Genomic DNA, 23,102 nt, shown 5'->3' with positions numbered 1-23,102 from the left:
TGCTACTCTGTTTATTATCTCTGCATAGTCATTTTTCACCTACCTACCTACCTGTACATATTATCTCAAGTACTTCGACTACACCGTACCCTTGCACATTGACTAGGTACCGGTTATTGTTTTTTTATTGTGTTACTATTTTACCTTCAGTTTATTAAGTTTATTGTCTTACTTACTTTCTTTAAACATACTTTTTTTAGGGCTCGTAAGTAAGCATTTCACAGGAAGATCTACACCTGTTGTATTCGGCACGTGACAAATAACATTTGATTTCATTTTGATTTGATAGTCTAGGAAAGCAACATGGTTCTGCAATATGTTGTTCATAGAACTTACAGTGAAACTACAAGACACAATTCAGAAGCCAAATAGGAAAATTAAAAATAGTCCAGATATCATGGCACGGTCATAACATTCATGGAATATACAGGTAAATGTAAGTGACTGTATGACATTAGTCTGTAATAGCATGTTTTCTCCCTCCGTCTCAGAGCTTAAAGGGATACTTTGGGATTTTGGCAATGAGGCCCTTTAGCATTTGGAGACAGTGCCAGGGTTGACAAACTGAGAAATAGGGCCACATCCATATTTTGACAGACAAGTTTTAGAGATTGTTTCCCTTCCATGTTCTGCAAATATGGACAACCAAATACTTCAAGAGGAACTTTAATGTTCCCTCAACACATCAAAAGAACAAACATTTATAAATACAAAATCAAAAATATTTTCTGGTTTATGAGGTCAGCATACGGCCATGACTCGATTCATTTTATAGTAAAGAAGCAAGATAGGAGAGTGTGAATAATGACGCCGGAGAGGAGGACTGCCGTTTTACGGCCTCCTAACCAACTGTGCTATTTTGTTCGTTTTTTTTGCATTGTTTGTAACTTATTTTGTACACAAAGTTGTTGCTACTGTCTCTTATGACCGAAAAGAGCTTCTGGACATCAGAACAGCGATTACTCACCTCCAACTGGACAAAGATGTTTTCTTTAAAGACGCAAAGGATATACTGATATCCAGAGATCAGCCCCAAATCCACATCATTCACGTGAAGAAAAAGGCGAAGATACAGAGGGAGAAGGTCGGGGTGCCTTGTGAGAATTCGGGGGCAAGTGGGTAAATTATCACTACCGTTGGTTCTATTGGCCAACGTACAATCACAATCACTCGGTGATCTACGGTCGAGACTATCCTACCAACAGGACATTAAAAACTGTAATATCTAACGTTTCACCCAGTCATAGCTGAATGACAACACAGATAATATTGAGCTGGCTGGGTTTTCTGTGCATTGGCAGGACAGAGCAGCTACGTCTGGTAAGACGAGGAGCGGGGGTGTGTGTCTATTTGTCAATAACGTCACATCTGCTGTCTTCAACCAGGATCTCAGAGATCACTGCCCCATTGCTTGTGTCCGTAATGGGTCCGCGGTCAAACAACCACCCCTCATCACTGCTAGCTTTTTCAAACAGAAATGTGCACATCCTGTTGCACAAACTCCAAAAAGTTCTGGGACACTGTAAAGTCCATGGAGAATAAGAGCACCTTCTCCCAGCTGCCCACTGCATTGAGGCTAGGAAACACTGTCACCACCGATAAATCTATGATAATCGAGAATTTCAATAACTATTTTTATACGGCTGGCCATGCTTTCCACCTGGCTACCCCTACCCAAGTCAACAGCTCTGCACCCCCCACAGCAACTTGCCCAAGCCTCCCCATTTCTCCTTCACCCAAATCCAGATAGCTGATGTTCAGAAAGAGCTGCAAAATCTGGACCCCTACAAATCAGCTGGGCTACACAATCTGGACATTCTCTTTCTAAAATTATCCACCACAATTGTTGCAACCCCTTATTACTAGCCTGTTCAACCTTTCTTTCGTATCGTCTGAGATCCCTAAAGATGGGAAAGCTGCCGCGGTCATCCCCTCCCTTCAAAGGGGGAGACTCTCTAGACCCAAACTGTTACACACCTATATCTATCCTGCCCTTCCGTTCTAAAGTCTTCGAAAGCCAAGTTAACAAACAGATCACCGACCATTTCGAATCCCACCGTACCTTCTCCGCTATGCAATCTGGTTTCCGAGCTGGTCATGGGTGCACCTCAGCCACGTTCAAGATCCTAAACGATATCAAAACCGGCATCGATAAAAGACAATACTGTGCATCCGTCTTCATTGACCTGGCCAAGGCTTTCGACTCTGTCAATCACCGCATTCTTATCGGCAGACTCAACAGCCTTGGATTCTCAAATGACTACCTCGCCTGGTTCACCAACTACTTCTCAGATGGAGTTCAGTGTCTCAAATCGGAGGGCCTGTTGTCCGGAACTCTGGCAGTCTCTATGGGGGTGCCACAGGGTTCAATTCTTGGGCCGACTATTTTCTCTGTATACATCAATGATGTCGCTCTTGCTGCTGGTGATTGTCTGATCCACCTCTAAGCAGATTACACCATTCTGTATACTTCTGGCCCTTCTTTGGACACTGTGTTAACAAACCTCCAAACGAGCTTCAATGCCATACAACACTCCTTCCGTGGCCTCCAACTGCTCTTAAATGCAAGTAAAACTAAATGCATGCTCTTCAACCATTCGCTGCCCGCATGCGCACGCCCGTCTAGCATCACTAGACTACTACAAATACCTAGGTGTCTGGTTAGACTGTAAACTCTCCTTCCAGACTCATATTAGGCATCTCCAATCCAAACTTAAATCTAGAATCGGCTTCCTATTTTGCAACAAAGCATCCTTCGCTCATGCTGCCAAACATACCATCGTAAAACTGACTATCCTACCAATCCTTGACTTTGGCGATGTCATTTACAAAATAGCCTCCAACACTCTACTCAGAAAATTGGATGTAGTCTATCACAGTGCCATCCCTTTTGTCACCAAAGCCACATATACTACCCACCACTGCGACCTGTATGCTCTAGTTGGCTGGCACTCGCTACATATTCGTCGCCAAACCCACTGGCTCCAGGTCATCTAGAAGTCTTTGCTAGGTAAAGCCCCGCCTTATCTCAGCTCATTGGTCACCATAGCAGCACCCACCCGTAGCACGTGCTCCAGCAGGTATATGTTACTTGTCATCCCCAAAGCCAACTCCTCATTTGGCCACCTTTCCTTACAGTTCTCTGCTGCCAATGACTGGAACGAATTGCAAGAATCACTGAAGTTGGAGACTCATATCTCCCTCTATAACTTTAATTAAGCATCAGCTGTCAGAGCAGCTTACCGATCATTGTACCTGTACACAGCCAATCTGTAAATAGCCCACCCAACTACCTCATTCCCATATTGTTATTTATTTTTTGCTCCTTTAAACCCCAGTATCTCTAATTGCACATTAATCTTCTGCACATCTATCATTCCAGTGTTAATTAATGCTAAATTGTAATTATTTTGCCGCTATGGCCTATTTATTGCCTTACCTCCCTAATCTTACTATATTTGCACACGCTGTATATAGATTTTTCTATTGTGTTATTGGCTGTACATTTGTTTATCGTATGTGTAACTCTGTGTGTTTGTGTCACATTGCTTTGCTTTATCTTGGCCAGGTCGCAGTTGTAAATGAGAACTTGTTCTCAACTGGCCTACCTGTTTAAGTAAAGGTGGAAAAAAATGTTTTTAATATAAAAATAACTGCTGGTGAGCGATGTCTAACATTAAAGAAGTCTCAAGGTATTTTCCACCTAAGGTAGAGTACCTCATAATAAGCTGTAGACCACATTATCTACCAAGAGAGTTCTCATCTATATTATTCGTAGCCGTCTATTTACCACCACAAATCGATGCTGGGACAAAGACCGCACTTAACGAGCTGTACAATGTCATAATCAAACAAGAAAATCTATGTTTGGTAATGTATTGTTGTTATACATAAAAGTACCATGTTTTTAAAGTGTATATGTAAAATGTATTTGTAAAATGTGTATGTAAAATATATAGGTAAAATGTATGTATATGTAGCAAAAAAGCTGTAAGCTGACTACAGCTCAGCGTTCAACACCATATTGCCTACAAACCTCATCACTAAGCTAAGGAGTCTGGGACTAAACACCTCCCTCTGCAACTAGATTCTGGACTTCCTGATGTGCCGCCTCCAGGTGGTAAGGGTAGGCAACAACACATTTGCCACGCTGATCCTCAACACCGCTTAGTCCCCTCGAGTTCTCCCTATTCACCCACGACTGCGTGGCCATGCATGACTCCAACACCATCATTAAGTTTTCTGACGACACAACAGTGGTAGGCCTGATCACCAACAACGATGAGACAACCTATAGGGAGGAGGTCAGAGACCTGGCAGTGTGGCCACCCAGAAATGGCCACCCAGACTAGTCACTTTACCCCTACCTACATGTACAAATTACCTCGACTAACCTGTACCCCCGCACATTGACTCGGTACCGGTACCCTGTATATAGCCTCTTTATTGTTATGTAATTTAATTGTGTTACCTTTAGTTAGATTTTTTACAATAGTAAATATTTTCTTAACTCTATTTCTTGAACTGCACTGTTGGTTAAGGGCTTGTAGAGTAAGCATTTCAATGTAAGGTCTACACCTGTAAAGTCTACACCTGTATTCAGGGCATGTGACAAAACATTTGATTTGATTTGGAATGTTACTCAAAGTACTGTATGTTAGATGTTATGCAGTGTCTTGCAAAAGCATTCACCCCCCTTGGCGTTTTTCCTTTTTTATTACATTACAACCTGTTATTAAAATTGATTTTTATTTGGATTTCATGTACGGACATACATAACATAGTTCAAATTGGTCATGTGAAATAAAAAAAAATACGGAAAAGTGGTGCGTGCTTATGTATTCACCTCTTTTGCTATGAAGCCCCTAAATAAGATCTGGTGTAACCAATTACCTTCAGAAGTCACATAATTAGTTAAATAAATTCCACCTGCATGCAATCTAAGTGTCACATGATCTGCCACATGATCTTAGTATGTATACACCTGTTCTGAAAGGCCCCAGAGTCTGCAACACCACTAAGCAAGGGGCGCCACCAATCAAGTGGCACCGTGAAGACCAAGGAGCTCTCCAAACAGGTCAGGGACAAAGTTGTGGAGAAGTACAGATCAAGTAGTTCAGGGTTGGGTTATTAAAAAATATCAGAAACTTTGAACATCCCACAGAGCACCATTAAATCAATTCTAAAAAAATTGGCACCACAACAATATGGCACCACAACAAACCTGCAAAGAGAGGGCCGCCCACCAAAACTCACAGACCAGGCAAGGAGAGACCAAAGATAACCCTGAAGGAGCTGTAAAGCTCCACAGCGGAGATTGGAGAATCTGTCCAAATCAAATCAAATTGTATTTGTCACATACACATGGTTAGCAGATGTTAATGCGAGTGTAGCGAAATGCTTGTGCTTCTAGTTCCGACCATGCAGTAATATCTAACAAGTAATCTAACCTAACAATTTCACAACAACTACCCTATACACACAAGTGTAAAGGAATTAATAAGAATATGTACATAAAAATATATGAATGAGTGATGGCCGAACGTCATAGGCAAGATGCAGTAGATGGTATAGAGTACAGTATATACATATGAGATGAGTAATGTAGGGTATGTAAACATGATATAAAGTGCCATTGTTTAAAGTGGTTAGTGATACATTTATTACATCAAGATGGCAAGATGCAGTAGATGGTATAGAGTACAGTATATACATATGAGATGAGTAATGTAGGGTATGTAAACATGATATAAAGTGCCATTGTTTAAAGTGGCTAGTGATACATTTATTACATCAAGTTGGCAAGATGCAGTAGATGGTATAGAGTACAGTATATACATATGAGATGAGTAATGTAGGGTATGTAAACATTGTATAAAGTGGCATTGTTTAAAGTGGCTAGTGATACATGTATTACATAAAGATGGCAAGATGCAGTAGATGGTATAGAGTACAGTATATACATATGAGATGAGTAATGTAGGGTATGTAAACATTATATAAAGTGGCATTGTTTAAAGTGGCTAGTGATACATTTATTACATAAATGTTTCCATTATTAAAGTGTCTAGAGTTGAGTCAGTATGTTGGCAGCAGCCACTAAATGTTAGTCATGGCTGTTTAACAGTCTGATGGCCTTGAGATAGAAGCTGTTTTTCAGTCTCTCGGTCCCCGCTTTGATGCACCTGTACTGACCTCGCCTTCTGGATGATAGCGGGGTGAACAGGCAGTGGCTCGGGTGGTTGTTGTCCTTGATGATATTTTTTGGCCTTCCTGTGACATCGGGTTGTGTAGGTGTCCTGGAGGGCAGGTAGTTTGCCCCCGGTGATGTGTTGTGCAGACCTCACTACCCTCTGGAGAGCCTTGTGGTTATGGGCGGAGCAGTTGCCGTACCAGGCGGCGATACAGCCCGACAGGATGCTCTCAATTGTGCATCTGTAAAAGTTTGTGAGTGTTTTTGGTGACAAGCCGAATTTCTTCAGCCTCCTGAGGTTGAAGAGGCGCTGCTGCACCTTCTTCACCACGCTGTCTTTGTGGGTGGACCATTTCAGTTTGTCTGTGATGTGTACGCCGAGGAACTTAAAACTTTCCACCCTCTCAACTACTTTCCCGTCGATGTGGATAGGGGGCTGCTCCATCTGCTGTTTCCTGAAGTCCACAATCATCTCCTTTGTTTTGTTGACATTGAGTGTGAGGTTATTTTCCTGATACCACACTCCGAGGGCCCTCACCTCCTCCCTGTAAGCCGTCTCGTTGTTGTTGGTAATCAAGCCTACCACTGTAGTGTCGTCTGCAAACTTGATGATTGAGTTGGAGGCGTGCATGGCCACGCAGTCGTGGGTGAACAGGGAGTACAGGAAAGGGCTGAGAATGCACCCTTGTGGGGCCCCAGTGTTGAGGATCAGCGGGGTGGAGATGTTGTTACCTACCCTCACCACCTGGTGGCGGCCCGTCAGGAAGTCCAGGACCCAGTTGCACAAGTCGGGGTTGAGACCCAGGGTTTCGAGCTTAACTTCTCGTCAATATGGGGGCGCTGTTTCCACTTTGGAAAAAATCGTGCCCAAATTAAACTGCCTCGTACTCTATTCTAGATCGTACAATATGCATATTATTATTACTATTGGATAGAAAACACTCTCAAGTTTCTAAAACTGTTTGAATTATATCTGTGAGTAAAACAGAACTCATTTTGCAGCAAACTTCCAGATAGGAAGTGAAAAATCTGAAAACGATGCTCTGTTCCAGGGCCTGCCTATTCAATTGACATATATTTATGGATTTGCATGCACTGCATACGCCTTCCACTAGATGTCAACAGGCAGTGGAAGGTGGAATGGGGTATCTAGCTTGATCTGAGGTCGAACAAGAGCTCTTGGAATGATGTGTCCAGAATTTCCTTTCTCTACCTAGGCGCGGGAAGTACCTCCATGTTGTCTTATGATAAGCGTTTGGTATACACGGCTAATATCTCCGGCTTTGTTTTTATTTGATACATATTAGAAAAACATCATAAAGTAGGTTTTATCAACCGAGTTTCATCAGTTTATTCAAAGTTTAATGGTACTTTTGGAGTTTTCCGTTCTCTGCGTCGAGAGAAATTGGGAACGTCATCAGCATTGGCTAGCCTTGTGGAGCGAATTCGACAGGAGAGAAGGACATTCTAAAACCAAACAACAATTTATTCTGGACAAAGGACTCCTTGTACAAGATTCTGATGGAAGCTCAGCAAAAGTAAGAACAATTTATGATGTTATTTCGTATTTCTGTGGAAAATGTTATTTCTATTATCTGCCGTTTTTGGCGGGCGCTGTCTCGCTATAACGTAAGCTGTTTGTTATCGTAAAGTTATTTTTTAAAATCAAACACGGCGGTTGCATTAAGAACCAGTGTATCTTTCATTTGCTATCCAACATGTATTTTTTAGTAAAGTTTATGATGAGTTCTTTGGTCAGAATAGGTGAGTGTCCAAAATATCTCCTGACATTCTGGGGAATCGATGCTACATTTTCACAATGTATAACCACGGGTTGCAGCTCTAAATATGCACATTTTTGAACAAAACATAAGTGTATTGTATAACCTGATGTTATAAGACTGTCATCTGATGAAGTTGTCCAAGGTTAGTGATTCATTTTATATCTTTTGCTGGTTTTTGCGATCGCTACCTTTTGCTGCTAATAAATGCATTTGTGTGTTTGGCTATTGTGGTAAGCTAATATAATGCTATATTGTGTTTTCGCTGTAAAACACTTAAAAAATCGGAAATATTGGCTGGATTCACAAGATGTTTATCTTTCATTTGCTGTACACCATGTATTTTTCATAAATGTTTTATGATGAGTATTTAGGTATTTCACGTTGCTCTCTGTAATTATTCTGGCTGCTTTGGTGATATTTTTGATGGTAGCTGCAATGTAAAACAATGATTTATACCTCAAATATGCACATTTTCGAACAAAACATACATTTATTGTATAAGATGTTATAAGACTGTCATCTGATGAAGTTGTTTCTTGGTTAGTGACTAATTATATCTCTATTTGGTCGGTTTTGTGATAGCTACCTATGCGGTAGAAAAATTGTGAAAATATGCGGTTGAGTCTTTTGCTATTGTGGTTAGCTAATAGAAATACATATTGTGTTTTCGCTGTAAAACATTTTAAAAATCGGAAATGATGGCTGGATTCACAAGATGTTTATCTTTCATTTGCTGTATTGGACTTGTGATTTCATGAAAATTATATTATATGATATCCCTGTCGCGTTAGGCTAGGCTATGCTAGTCAGCTTTTTTGATGAGGATGCTCCCGGATCCGGGATGGGTAGCAATGAAAGGTTAATGACGAGTTTGCAGGGTACTATGGTGTTAAATGCTGAGCTGTAATCGATGAACAGCATTCTTACATAGGTATTCCTCTTGTCCAGATGGGTTAGGGCAGTGTGCAGTGTGATTGCCATAGGACCACTTTAAGCCATGCTCTCTGCAGAGCTGGGCTTTACGGAAGAGTGGCCAGAAAAAAAGCCATTGGTTAAGTTAAAACTTCTTATGGATCAGTAGGACACTAGCGTCCCACCTCGACAACTTCCGGTGAAATTGCAGAGCACCAAATTAAAATTAAATTACTATAAATATTTAACTTTCATAAAATCACAAGTGCAATACATCAAAATAAAGCTTAACTTGTTGTTAATCCTGCCGCCGTGTCATATTTCAAAAAGGCTTTACGGCGAAAGCAAACCATGCGATTATCTGAGAGCAGCGCTCAGCACACAAAACATTACAAACAGTTAGCAGCCAAGTAGATTAGTTACGAAAGTCAGAAATAGCAATAAAATGAATTACTTACCTTTGATGATCTTCGTATGGTTGCACTCACAAGACTCCCAGTTACACAATAAATGTTTGTTTTGTTCGATAAAGTCCCTCTTTATATCCAAAAACCTCAATTTTGTTGGCGCATTTTGTTCAGTAAACCAATGGCTCAAATGCGGTCACAAGAGGGCAGACGACAAATAGTATCTGTAAAGTTCGTAGAAACATGTCAAACGATGTTTATAATCAATCCTCAGGTTGTTTTTAGCCTAAATAATCAATAATATTTCAACTGGACAATAGCGTCGTCAATATAAAAGAAAAACAAGAAAGGCGCACTCTCGGGATTGCGCACCAAACAGGTTGGGGAAATTCCACTGGCCTCTCATTGAAACTGCTCATTCGCCCTCATTTTTCAGAATTAAGGCCTGAAACAATGTCTAAAGACTGTTCACAGCTAGTGGAAGCCATAGGGAATGGAATCTGGGTCCTATCCCTTTAAATGGTGGATAGGCTTTCAATGGAAAAACACCCATTTCAAAATAATAGCACTTCCTGGATGGATTTTCCTCAGGTTTCCGCCTGCCAATTCAGTTATGTTATACTCACATACATTATTTTTTGTAAAGTTTTGGAAACTTTAGAGTGTTTTCTATCCAAATCTACCAATTATATGCATATTCTAGCTTCTGGGCCTGAGTAGCAAGCAGTTTACTTTGGGCACGCTTTTCATCCAAAATTCCGAATGCTGCCCCCTATCCCAAAAAAGTTTTAAGTATCAACTTTTGCACAGAGATGCCAGCGATGCCATTTGTCATTACAGTTCTGATGGGTGCAAAATTATAAAATGTGGATTGGTCAAGTTCATCAGACAAAAAAAGTGTTTATTTCAGATTTCTTTAATGGGTTTTAATGGGTTTTACAGTATTTCCTCAGAAGTACAACACTCAATGATGCCCCTGATTCCCTCTGCTTGAAGGGAACATATAACCACCTAACTTCTTATATGACTATGTAGTAAAACAGTACTACTCAGAGGTCAATGTCACATTGGTACAGAAGGAAATACCAGCACGTTCACCTTTATGGAGCTACCTACTAAAACTTTATTGCAGGGGACAGTTACCTTGCAATAACTACTTTTCAACTACTGCGAGAGCTGGACTTGGGTATCCCTGTGCTATTGCAAGGGAGGTTTTCAGAGTCAAAGCTAAAAGTCCTAGAATTCATACAATCAGAGTGGCAACACTTAAAGGTGCACTGTACTGTATCATAGAAATACCCTCCACTTTTCAGATATTCAGGAGTGCACCTTTAAGTCAGGTTGAACCCAGTGACTGTATGCAAGTGTGCATTCTTAAATAAACTCATAAACCCACAGTATGGTATATCTCAGGCAAAGAGCTTATTTGATGATCTCCTAAACTGATGACCTGCCCAATCTCCAACTGCCTAATAACACCCGGCCAGCCATACCTTTCATTAATTAATTAATTCGTTAATTCGTTCGTTCATTCATTCATTCATTCATTCATTCATTCATTCATTCATTTATTCATTCATGCATTCATGCATTCATGCATTCATGCATTCATGCATTCATGCATGCATTCATTCCCTATCCCTCTCAGTTCATTTATAATAGCACACTGCTATCTGTCCTATCAGCTTATTATCTTCTTATGAACGGAAGTTTCATTCTCCATCCACTTCGAACACGGTTAATTATTTCTAAACCTGCCTGAACTTAACGAGTGTGCTCTGAATTGTGACCAGAACTCCAGAGCTATTACAGCAATCAGTGTCCAAAGGCCAAGGCACAACTCCATGTGCTGCTGCACATGCTCCTAACTCTGGTCCTCTCCAGGTTGGGATAAGGGGCAACCTGTGAGCTATGGCGCATCAATTCTAGTAATATGTCACAATGAATTAGACACAAGGTCAATGGAGTGAATGTGATTCTAGTTGCTGTGACCCTGCATTTTGAAACACTGTATTATATATTATACTGTATTATGCATATTGAACTATAAGTTGCGACTGACTCCCATCAAACCGAATCTCAAGTAGCAAAAATCTGAATAGAATCACATTTTAAACAAACATTTTCTCCTTTGCAAATTGCTAAACGGGATTCTCTTCTTCTTAGAAAACAGCCTTCAAAGTTTAGTGAGCCAAGTCTAGCTAAAGCTAACGCTTGCTAGCTAGCTAAGTGACACCCACACATCTCTCCATGGTCGAGGTTTCCTTTTTCCTTGGTGCAAAAAGTTGCTGTACATCAAAAGCCGACACTATTGTACTTGTAATTGTTTTATAGATATACAGGTATATGCCATTTGCTGGAGTTGAGTTTAGCTAAATAAGTTTTGCATGGCTAATTTCCCTATCTAGCTTGATATCCAAGGCTTACAACAACTTTGACTTATCTCACCACTTATATTAATTCACTTGATTGGTTATTCTCCTTGAATTTTCTAAAAGATGGGATTTAGGCGCGGTGTCAGCAGTTTTTTTATGACTACCAAGACTTACAAAATGTAGTTACACAAAATATTACATGTCATGGAAGCCATTTATGCCCCCAAATTATTTTTAACCAGACTTTTCAACTTTGGAGCTATTTTCGGGGCACATATTTTGAAGCAGTCTCCATTATAGTGTACAATTTTGAAAGCAGCCCTATGCTTAAATTAATTTGTTTCATACATTAATCTAGATGCTATCCATACTAATAAATGACCTGTCACGCCCTGACCTTAGAGATCCTTTTTATGTCTCTATTTGGTTTGGTCAGGGTGTGATTTGGGGTGGGTATTCTATGTTCTTTCGTTCTATTATTTGTATTTCTATGTTTTGGCCGGGTAGGGTTCTCAATCAGGGACAGCTGTCTATCGTTGTCTCTGATTGAGAACCATACTTAGGTAGCCCTTTTCCCACCTGTCTTTGTGGGAAGTTGTCTTTGTTTGTTGGCACTATAGCCTTTAGCTTCACGGTTGTTTTGGATTGTTTATTGTTTTTGTCGGCGTCATATGAAATAAAGGAATATGTACGCTCACCACACTGCACCTTTGTCCAGTTCTTTCGACGGCCGTGACATGACCAATAATAAATGCATGCCTAACAGTGATAGATTGCTACTACTGGCACAAGTAGCCCAGAGAAACTCTGGCAGGGATCCAGCAGACTGCAGCCTGTGTGAATGAGGTCCAAAGTTGAAATTATACTGTTTATTACTGTAATTGGCAAAAAATGGAGATCAACATTTACAGCATTCAGGTGACAGGCAGTAGTTACCTGCCTTTATGGTTTTACTGCTTATGTTTCCTTATTAGCAGCCAGCTATCAGCCTCCCTATAAAAAGGACACAATAATAAAATGTATGAAACATTGTACCATTTTTTACTCAGCTGCTATACTAAACTCTGGGAATGTGTACAGTTGGACCAAAGAATTCCAGACCAGGTTTACTGTATATCTGACAGATGACAACCGTTCAGCTATCATGCCTTTGAGCTCAGTGAGCCATATTGTGTGGACAATGATACATTCAGAAGAGAGCAGATGAAAGCACACAAACACCAAATAATTATGAGACCATTTACACATTGATTTGTATTCCTGCATTTGTGACAGCTTACTTTTAATTCAATTGTACTACAGGTCTCTCCACAGGTGATTAGGGACCAACATAGATAGCAGAAGTTCCATTAAAATACGTCTCAATAACCTCACTATAACTAGGTCCATCATTTAAGCCATTAGTGTTAACGCTCAGAGGTTCAACTGGTTCAACCACATTATGTAATTAGAGGTAATACAAAGACTAGGTGAACATGTCCTATCAGTTTGATTTCAGTTTGATTGTACCTATATTCTTTTACACCCCACACCTGAGGGGAATGTTATTACGTAATGTGTTTTTATCTTTCTGAGATCCTCATATCTTCAGAATGGTTTGGGGAGGAAGGAGACGGAGGGAACTGAGAAGGGTGCCAGCCGTAAACAGACATGCAGTAAATCAATAAATCCACAGATTTAAGATACGGTCCTTATCAAATTCTTATCATGGCCTTATCAATATATCAGCTCCTAAAGCCTTATGGGTGATCTGTGAAAACATTTCTACTGCTACTGCGGCAACCAAAGGGCATCCTCTCACAGAGAGAGACAAGAGAAATAGAACAAAATAACCTCACAAATAGTTGGACTCTTAATTCAGTAAATTAAACCATGTCGAAGCTGATCTAGTAAATCCAATTTCAATGTACTTTATGTAGGCCTATATCAGACATTATGATCATTCAGTAATATCTCCTGGCAAAGTCGTCTTCTGGCAGTCAGACAGAGTCTTATCCAGGTTGACACTCTGGCCTACTGTTATTACTCTAGCATACAGTCACACCAGGAATACTATCAGTGTCTTATCTGTGGTGGAGTAAAGTTGGTGTGGGACATGAGTGTTTGATGAATGACTCACCCAGCTAGATAGAACAGTATGGTTAACATAATCCATAACTGGACAATGACAGCCTCTTCACAATAATACACTCGCAATTGAGAATACTGTAATGGACCACATCAACAAAAATATTTTCTCATCAACACAAATATCACTTTTGAAAGAGACATTTTATAGAGCATAATACCTCAACATGAGCTCCCACGTGTTCACAATGAAAGTACACCAAAATGCACCAACTTTAGTCACACATTTTCTCCTCTGTAACATCAAGGTTAATAAAATAAAAAGTAGGTTTTGTGTGAACTGAATACATAGCTGTTTTTAAAAACCCAGCGAGCCTCAATGTCATGTAGCCCATGCAGCAGTGCTGAGGACGGAGGCGGAGGTAGACATCTTACACGGCCCCAGCAGAGGATCACCTCATCTGTCACTCACCCAGCGGGGGAGGTGAAGGGTAAGGAGTAGACAGGCACGCCGGCTAATCATTTTGTAATCAGGCGTCAAAACAAAGCAAAAAAATGTTTATCTGATCAACGCGGGCGGCTGCCAGAGTTGACACGAGCATTTTTTCCCCCCTCCCGTGTCAGAGTGTCAGGCCTAATGGACAGCGGTGCGGAGGGGAGTTAATTATTTTTGACGACGTTCGCTGCTAATTTCCCATTTATATGGAGCCTCTTTTCTCCTCCACCGTCAGCGAGGATTTATCAATCAAATCAGGGCCCTGAAACAGGCCTGCTGTGTGTACACACACACACACACACACACACACACACACACACACACACACACACACACACACACACACACACACACACACACACACACACACACACACACACACACACACACACACACACACACACACACACACACACACACACACACACACACAAGGGTATCTGTACACCATCTATACACACATACACACGTGCGCACAAACACACACACAATGGGTATTGTTCTCTCTGTCCCTGTTACCTCTTGAGGACATTAGTTTTTTTTCTGTCTTAATGAGAAGGAGGCAGCATTGTCTGAGAGAAGGCAAAGGAAACAGGCATGCGTAGACATGCTTATGAAGCACAGACCAATTCCCTTCTGATAGTCAGACATGCTACACAAATGCATTAGGATTGAGGAGTTACCCATGGTCATAAAGCACACATACAGTGCCTTTGGAAAGTATTGAGACCCTTGACTTTTTCAACATTTTGTTAGGTTACAGACTTATTCTGAAGTTGATTACATAGTTTTTCCCTCTTCAATCTACACACAATAACCCATAATGACGAAACGAAAACAGGCTTTTAGAATTTTGTGCTAAGTTATAAAAAAAACAACAACTGAAATATCACATTTACATAAGTATTCAGACCCTTTCTAAGTACTTTGATGAAGCACCTATGGCAGCAATTACAGCCTCAAGTCTTCTTGGGTATGACGCTACAAGCTTGGCACACCTGTACAAGTTAACCCACTGTTTCTAGGCCGTCATTGAAAATATGAATTTGAAACTGACATGCCTAGTTAAATACAGGTGAAATAAAATCAAATAAAACATTTGGGGAGTTTCTCCCATTCTTCTCTGCAGATCCTTTCAAGCTCTGTTAGGTTGGATGGGGAGCGTTGCTGCACAGTTATTTTCAGGTCTCCAGATATGTTTGGATCGTTGTCTTGTTGGAAGGTGAACCTTCACGCCAGTCTGAGGTCCTAAGTGCTCTGGAGCAGGTTTTCATCAAGGATCTCTCTGTACTTTGCTCCCTTCATATTTCCCTCGATCCTGACTAGAATCCTAGTCCCTGCCGCTGAAAAGCATCTCAACAGCATGATGCTGCCACCAGCATGCTTCACCGTAGGGATGGTGCCAGGTTTCCTCCAGACGTGACGCTTGTAATTCAGGCCAAAGAGTTCAATCTTGGTTTCATCAGACCAGAGAATCTTGTTTCTCATGGTCTGAGAGTCTTTAGGTGCCTTTTGGCAAACTCCAAGTGGGCTGTCATGTGCCTTTTACTGAGGAGTGGCTTCCATCTGGCAACCCTACCATAAAGACCTGATCGGTGGAGTGCTGCAGAGATGGTTGTCCTTCTGGAAGGTTCTCCCATCTCCACAGAGGAACTGTAGAGCTCTGTCAGAGTGACCATCGTGTTCTTGATCACCTCCCTTTTTTGGTACCATTCCCCAGATCTGTGCCTCGACACAATCCTGTCTCAGAGCTCTACAGGTAATTCATTTGACCTCATTGCTCTGACATTCACTGTCAACTGTGGGACCATATTTGGACTGGTGTGTGCCTATCCTAATCATGTCCAATCAATTGAATTTACCACAGGTGGACGCCAATCAAGTTGTTGAAACATCTCAAGGATGACCAATGGAAACAGGATGCACCTGAGCTCAATTTTGTAAATAAGGTATTTCTGTTTTTTTATCAAATTCAAAAAAATGGATGAGGCTCCATTTTTTTTTAGCAATTTTAGAAAAAGGCTGTAACGTAACAAAATGTGGAAAAAGTCAAGGGGTCTGTATACTTTCCGAAGCCACTGTATATACACGCATGCACAGACAGGGGTGTAAAGTTAAAAATACTTTAAATTACTACTTCAATATTTTGGGGGGGTATCTGTACTTTACTTTTTTTTAAATAAAAATAATACTATATTTTACTATAGGATACTACACTGCTTACTATAGAGTTCCATAGTAAACTGTAGTATACTGTATAATACTATACTACACATGGTAGTATCCATTGATCATGTGTAATTCTTACCATAGAATTGTATATTATATTGTAGAATACTATAGTAAATACTACAGTATACTATAGACCGCAAAAACACTATGGTAAATATTACAGTATATACCACAGTATTTAATTTGCATATAGCTTGCCCATTGCCCTCCCAGATATCCCAATTTGTGCCACCCATAGGTGAGAAACCTACATGCCAAGTATAACCATATTTGTGTTCCCTACAGGTTATAGGCTTATAACTGTTTCCAGGTTATATCCACCAGGCAGGCTTTTAAACACAACCATCTGTTTTGGAAGATTCAAGTTGGCATCCTGCAGCCTGTACAGGAGCCCTTTGTGCCACATCTTTTCAAATGCTTTTTTGATGTCGAAGAATACAGAAATGGTTACTTGTTTCTTGTTAAAAGCTCTATGAGTGTCTACTGCCAATTTCAGAATGTTGTCTGTGGTGGAGCTGTTTTTTTAAAACAGTTTTTAAAACAGAGTTTTTTTAAAACAGCGGGAAATAGCAGTGAGTGTGGGAATGGCTACGTCTGACAGGTTTTCTCCAGAGGCTGGAGTTCCTCAAGGCTCCACCCTCAGTCCACTCCTATTTGTAATGTACATTTCAGATATTTGTTACCCCAATCCTAGAGAGGACCATGTCTCTGTTTGCTGATGACCTGTGCTACTGTGCATCTTCTTTCAACTTCCCCCATGGAGCCAAAAAAGCTTCAAAGAAGCATCAATGAAATTGAATCGTGGTCAAACATGTGGAGAGTAAAACCGAACCCGCTAAAAACCCAGTGTCTTATTGTCCAAAACAAGAAAGACAAACAAAACAGTTGACCTCACTCTCTAAGGGCAAACATTTCAGACCAATCCTACAGCCAAGTTCCTGTGTGTCACATTCCAAGAAGACATGAAGTGATGCACCAATATTTATACTATAGTAAACTGTAAAAACTACAGTACACTACAGTCATGTCCAAAACACCACAGTAAATACTACAGTCTCTATACCATAGTATACAATAGTATTTTTTCATGTAGGCACACAGACCAGGACTTTATACAGCTGTCAGGACCTGTGTATTTGGCCCTATTCCTAAACTGTATTTGAGCTGACCGGTCCTGTCGTCACCAGCTCTGTCACTGTCCCATCCAGTCTCTGCATCATCACTCACAAGAATGTTAGCTCCTCTACACAGGCACGCACGCACACACACACACTCTTACATTTTCTCACACACGACACGACCATACCCACTCATTTTCTGTGAACCATAAAGTGAATCATTGCTGCTCCTGAAGATACAATAAATGAGTGTGTGTGAGTGTGTGTGTTACAGGAGTAATGTGTATGTTACAGGAGTAATGTGTGTGTTACTGTATGATGGTTCCGAAGTGTAAGATTGGTTTAGTTCAGGGTGACTCAGAGTACCAGTGGCCTTCAGCTCTGACAGCAGCTGTCTTACAGAGGAAAACCAGCGTGATTGGCAGGCAGGTGGGGCTGCTTGTGTTAGAGAGACAGAGAGAAGAGAGAGAGAGAGAAGGAGAGAGAGAGAGAAAGACTGTCCTTTAACAAACTGAGTGACACAACATCAGAGGGGACACTGTCACTGTAGACAGAACCTCTGTCACTTCCTCTGTCCCTTCCTCTGTCTCTCCCTATGTCCCTTCCTCTGTCCTTTCCTCTCTGTCATTCTTTCCTTTTCATCCACCTTTCTGTCCTCCTTTTCTCTCTAATGATGTCTCTTCATCCCTTTCCCTCATTGTATATCACTTTCTTTTGCAGTTCCTGTCATTTTTTCCCTCTATCTCCCTCTTCTCTTCACTCAATATGCCCTCTGCCCCTTTCTCAACCTCTCCATTGGTGAAAACCATTGGGGTTTGCTGACAGATCCACTTTGAGTGCCAAGACCTCTTATGCCCGGAGCAATCACTCCACTCCATCACTGAGCCGCACCACAGATACCCATATTTCACTTTGCCCTACTCTTGCCAATGAGCAGTACTGTATATGAGATGGATGGATGAAATAATTGATGAGTAGATGGATGGTTTGATGGACCGACCTATGGATGGATTGATAGATGTCCATACCTGGGTTTACCTCAGTATGCAGACCGTTAGTTCATCTAAGAACCCAGAAAGCTCCAACCCCACAGGCTCTGTGGTGCAGAGCAGTCTCATTCCATCTCCCCCTAACGCTGCCAACCAGAGCTAAATCCAACCCACTGACAGCTGGCTCGCTGACCCAAGGAGCCTCTCCTAAACCCTTTTACATTATTATATGTTATCCTAATGGTAGCAGTCAGCATACTAAATAGCAGTATTGTGCCTGATAAACGATGGGCCTTTCAGCTGATATATGTGGCAGGGCCAAAAGTGAGGAGCGACGTTTTATTCCTGGCCATCAATCTGGCCCAGGATCCCTGGTCCTGGAGGAGATGGTGTTAATTCATTTTAAAGGGACTCGGCAGGCTGGGGGGGGGTGGCTGAGGGGTGGTGATGGGCCCTCACCCCGTGATTGAGATCCCCAAAGCGGAGCTGCTTTATGGGCCTCTTAATTTAGAGTGTCAGGCATTGCCACAGACGCCTTGTGTGTGAATGAAAGGGGAGAAGATGAGCACTTGGGGCTGACCACAGCGGGAGAGATGAATTAGCAGCAGTAGGACAAGCTCACCTCGCCGTGTGTGTGTGTGTGTGTGTGTGTGTTTGACTCTCTCCACACATTCAAAACAAAACAGGCCCCCCCCAAAAAAACAAGGCGTTAGGGCAGGCTGAGGGACTGAGACCATTGCAGGTGTATTCACTCCACGCCAGACCGCTAAATTATTTATATTCGCCATCCATCTTTGATTGGATGGGAAGTGTTGACATCCATATATCTTGTAGGTCATAGATATAAATGACGATGCGCAGACACGCATGTCCCTAGTGTCCCCTCGCACTCCATATGAGGAACAATAATCAATCTCTCGCTCTGACATCGAATCCCTGGCAATGGAACAAACCAGACGCAGCTGAGAGACCCTGACTAAACAGTGGCACTGTAATACGTCTTTATTACAACAACAATATATTACAAAACTGAACATTACCACATTTTTGATGGAGATTGTTTTAAAAGTCTTCTTTTGAACAATTTACTTTTAGACTCATTCACTCCTCAAAAGTATCTGTTGAACGGCTAAGCATCAATGTATGATTCCAATCAATCAGAGAGACAAATCCTCTGTGTGGTGCCAGCCGTGCTCCATTCTGTAAGAGACAGGCTTTCTCTTGGAATACATACCAGATCCCCAGTTTGTCAGGGACACAATGGCAACGCTAGCAGAGCCCATTTGCATCATTGTACGAGCAACAAATAGAATTGATTTCATCATTGATTATTGTCTTTATGGAGAGATGAGGCATCCCTGAAGAGGAGTTGAAACTGTTGGACATCAATCAGATCAGTAAATGTATCTTCCCTGACCTTTTCTTGTCATTAAAAGATATGCAGAACATATTGCCTTGGGCAATGAGTAACAGAACAAAATACCTTCCAAGTTCCTTACTGTGAAATGGAATAACCAAAACTCCCAAGGCAAGTATCTAAGCTGTAATACTACTCTATGACTAATCTTTACCGAAACTATTTTAGAAGAAGACGAGGGAGAAATGTTATACTTTCAGTTGAATCAAAACAAAAGTCCTCTACTGTACCAAAATAAACAACATGGTATCAATAGCTCTATGTTATCAATAGTTGTTCAATCATTATCTTATCATGCGTCTCCTAAAACGAGGGAAACAAGACAGACTAATCTCTATTCAGCTCTAGTAAACACCAGTAAATGTGGTTATGTAAGACAAGAGGGACATGTTTATCCAACAACAGCCTTTCAAACATGCCATCTCTGCCTGGCAACTGTACCGTTTAACCATTACCCCTGAAGAGTGTCCAAGCTGCATTACTTATCAGGGGTGTTTGCAGTACAGGATCAAAAGTCTTCATAGAATTGACTTAGCTTCACACAATTAAATATTGTGAAAGACAATTCAGTTACTTTTTAAATCATTGCACTCTGTGTATGCCCCTGCTGTTTGCTGCTTTGACCCAAAATGGAGACTTGTCAGTGTCATAATGGTATTACCCACAATGCATTGGGTCACACTGCTTGTTTCACACCGCTTGTTTGAGCAGGGCAACTCGGGTCTAATTGAAGATGCATATCACACTACAACAGTTGCATATTAACACAAAACCAGGGACCAATTGATCATTAGGCCATCGATATGTAGTTTGCATAAAATTATTCCCCTTAAATAGTCTATGTTTGAGGTGACACAGGGTTTGCTCATCAATAATGCAAATGGAACATTAGGGCATTAACAGGCTGTCTATGGGAGTGAGGGAGCGCTGGTCTTCTGTAAGTTAATATCCAATACACCCTTCCATGCCAGAGAAAGGGAAAGGGGGACACCTAGTCAGTTGTACAACTGAATGCATTCAACTGAAATGTGTCTTCCGCATTTAACCTGAAACCCTCTGAATCAGAGGTGCGGGAGGCTGCCTTAAACGACATCCACATCATCGGTGCCCGGGGAGCAGTTGTTGTTGGTGGTTAACTTCCTTGTTCAGGGGCAGAATGACAGATTTGAACCTTGTCGGCTCAGGGATTCGATCCAGCAACCTTTCGGTTACTGGTCCAACTAGATGCTATTTATACTTATTGGAGAGTTTTAGAGACTTTGGTGCACCATTTTGGGTAAATAGTGGACTGAATTGGTTGAGCTGATACAAATGTCAGGACATACTCAGTATTGTTTACGCAAAGTTTAGGCAAGTTGTGATATCTGATACACATTGAATGAAAGAACATTTTTATTTTGGCAATTTTTATTTATTTAAGTATACTTTCCAAATGGAATGCATTTGATTAACCTGTAAACTGATGTATTCTGTGTAACATAAAGTGAATAATTTCTGAGGAAATGTTCCAAACGGGAGTCCAATAATCCTGAGGAGAATTCCCAATGAAGACAGGGAGTTAGGGCCTGTCTCAAACCTCATCCTCCATCTCGATCCATAAATGCTCCTGCCTGCCAGCTGCAACCTTGAGACACCTCAGCTCCCTCCACCCATCCCTCCCTCCATCCCTCCATCTTCACCTCCACGGGGTGTGCCAATAACGCGCAGAGAGAGAGAGTGGCAGCGGGAGGAAATGTCGTCTGCTAAAGCGGTAGTGTCGTCTTTCGGAACCCCGGCAGCAGCACATGGGAAGGGGACGTCAACGTGATCCATCACGCCATTGATTCCCGCTGGAGGAAAGGATGCAAATCCGCAGGCCGAAATGGAGAGCCTCAGCAGCAGTGTGAGTCCGCAAAATGTCCTCAACTCTCAGAGAGGGCTGGATGTATTCTCCATGCCTTCTTTCACACTGGAAGAGTATGGATATTAGAGGAAAGTGGAGATAGTTTCACCACTCTCTTGCTCTTGTATGACTAATTTGCATAATCTGACTGCCTATACTGGAAGAGCAATGAGACCAGAGTAAAAACCCTGAGAGCGGATATGAAGAGCAGTGTCACCAAATACCGTCTAGTATTTTTCAAACAGTCGCGCTCTATACAGTATAAGATTTGTAATAACACTTATTTATGGAAGGGGAAAGTGTTACAAACCCAATGGAAAATAATATGGATTCTCCAATTGAGTTTCCATGACAGAAATAAGGATAATAAAGGAACGGTGCTAATTAAATTTCCAATCAGTCTGATCTGTTATTCAGCTTCTGAAACCTGGGGCAGGCATACATTTTACATTTACATTTTAGTCATTTAGCAGACGCTCTTATCCAGAGCGACTTACAAGTATTTGATACATCTATATCGTGGAAGGATCAGGTGTTTATAGTGTTTATAGAATCAGGGTGTTTCTTTGCCTAATCATCTTTGTATTTTTCATTATATTCATATATTCATTATATTTTACATTATATTTTTGCAAAATGAGTTACCCAATACAATGTTTGTATCCCTAAATACTGTGTTCCATTCTGTTAATGCTTTGCGTTCTCAGAGAGAGAGGACTACTGGCTGTTGAAATACTGTATGCTATTATCAAACTAAGGGGCCTCTCTCATTAAGGCAAACCGCTGGATTATCTCTCTCTCTCTCTCTCTCTGTCTGTGTGTGTCTGTGTGTGATATTGCCAGAGTATGTTCCTGTCATGCATGTCATTGCCTTTGAGAGGTGAAGGCTTATTTAACACTAGGCAAATGGAGGTATTTGTCAATTTTTTAAGTACTCTTAAAAGTAATTTGCTGTCTGTGCCCAACACCATGGTTATTTTATCCTCCCCCGGAAACACCTTAACTCAGAACATCTAAACAGAAACAGAAAATTGAAGATGGTTGTGTTGTGAGAGGAAAGACTAATGAAGGTGGGCGTGCACACGTGTGTGTGTGTGCATATTGTGCCAGTGTGTGTGCGTGTCTGTAGGGGTGCACATATGTTACGTGTGTGGCAGCACGGCAAAGAGCACGTGAAAGAGAGATTATGCCAACACATTTCATTTCCATTAAAACAGACAGTTAGCGTTC

General features: G+C 41.3%; 1 pseudogene; it reads right to left on the bottom strand.

Annotated features, from left to right (window-relative positions):
* Positions 1–23,102, bottom strand: part of LOC139575285 (NACHT, LRR and PYD domains-containing protein 3-like) — a 34,635-nt pseudogene that overhangs the window by 2,390 nt on the left and 9,143 nt on the right.

This window comes from Salvelinus alpinus, chromosome 5 (assembly GCF_045679555.1).
Source record: "Salvelinus alpinus chromosome 5, SLU_Salpinus.1, whole genome shotgun sequence".
In the NCBI taxonomy this organism is placed as follows: domain Eukaryota; kingdom Metazoa; phylum Chordata; class Actinopteri; order Salmoniformes; family Salmonidae; genus Salvelinus; species Salvelinus alpinus.
Note: the sequence above shows the minus strand (reverse complement) of the source record. Positions and strands in the feature narration are given on the sequence as shown.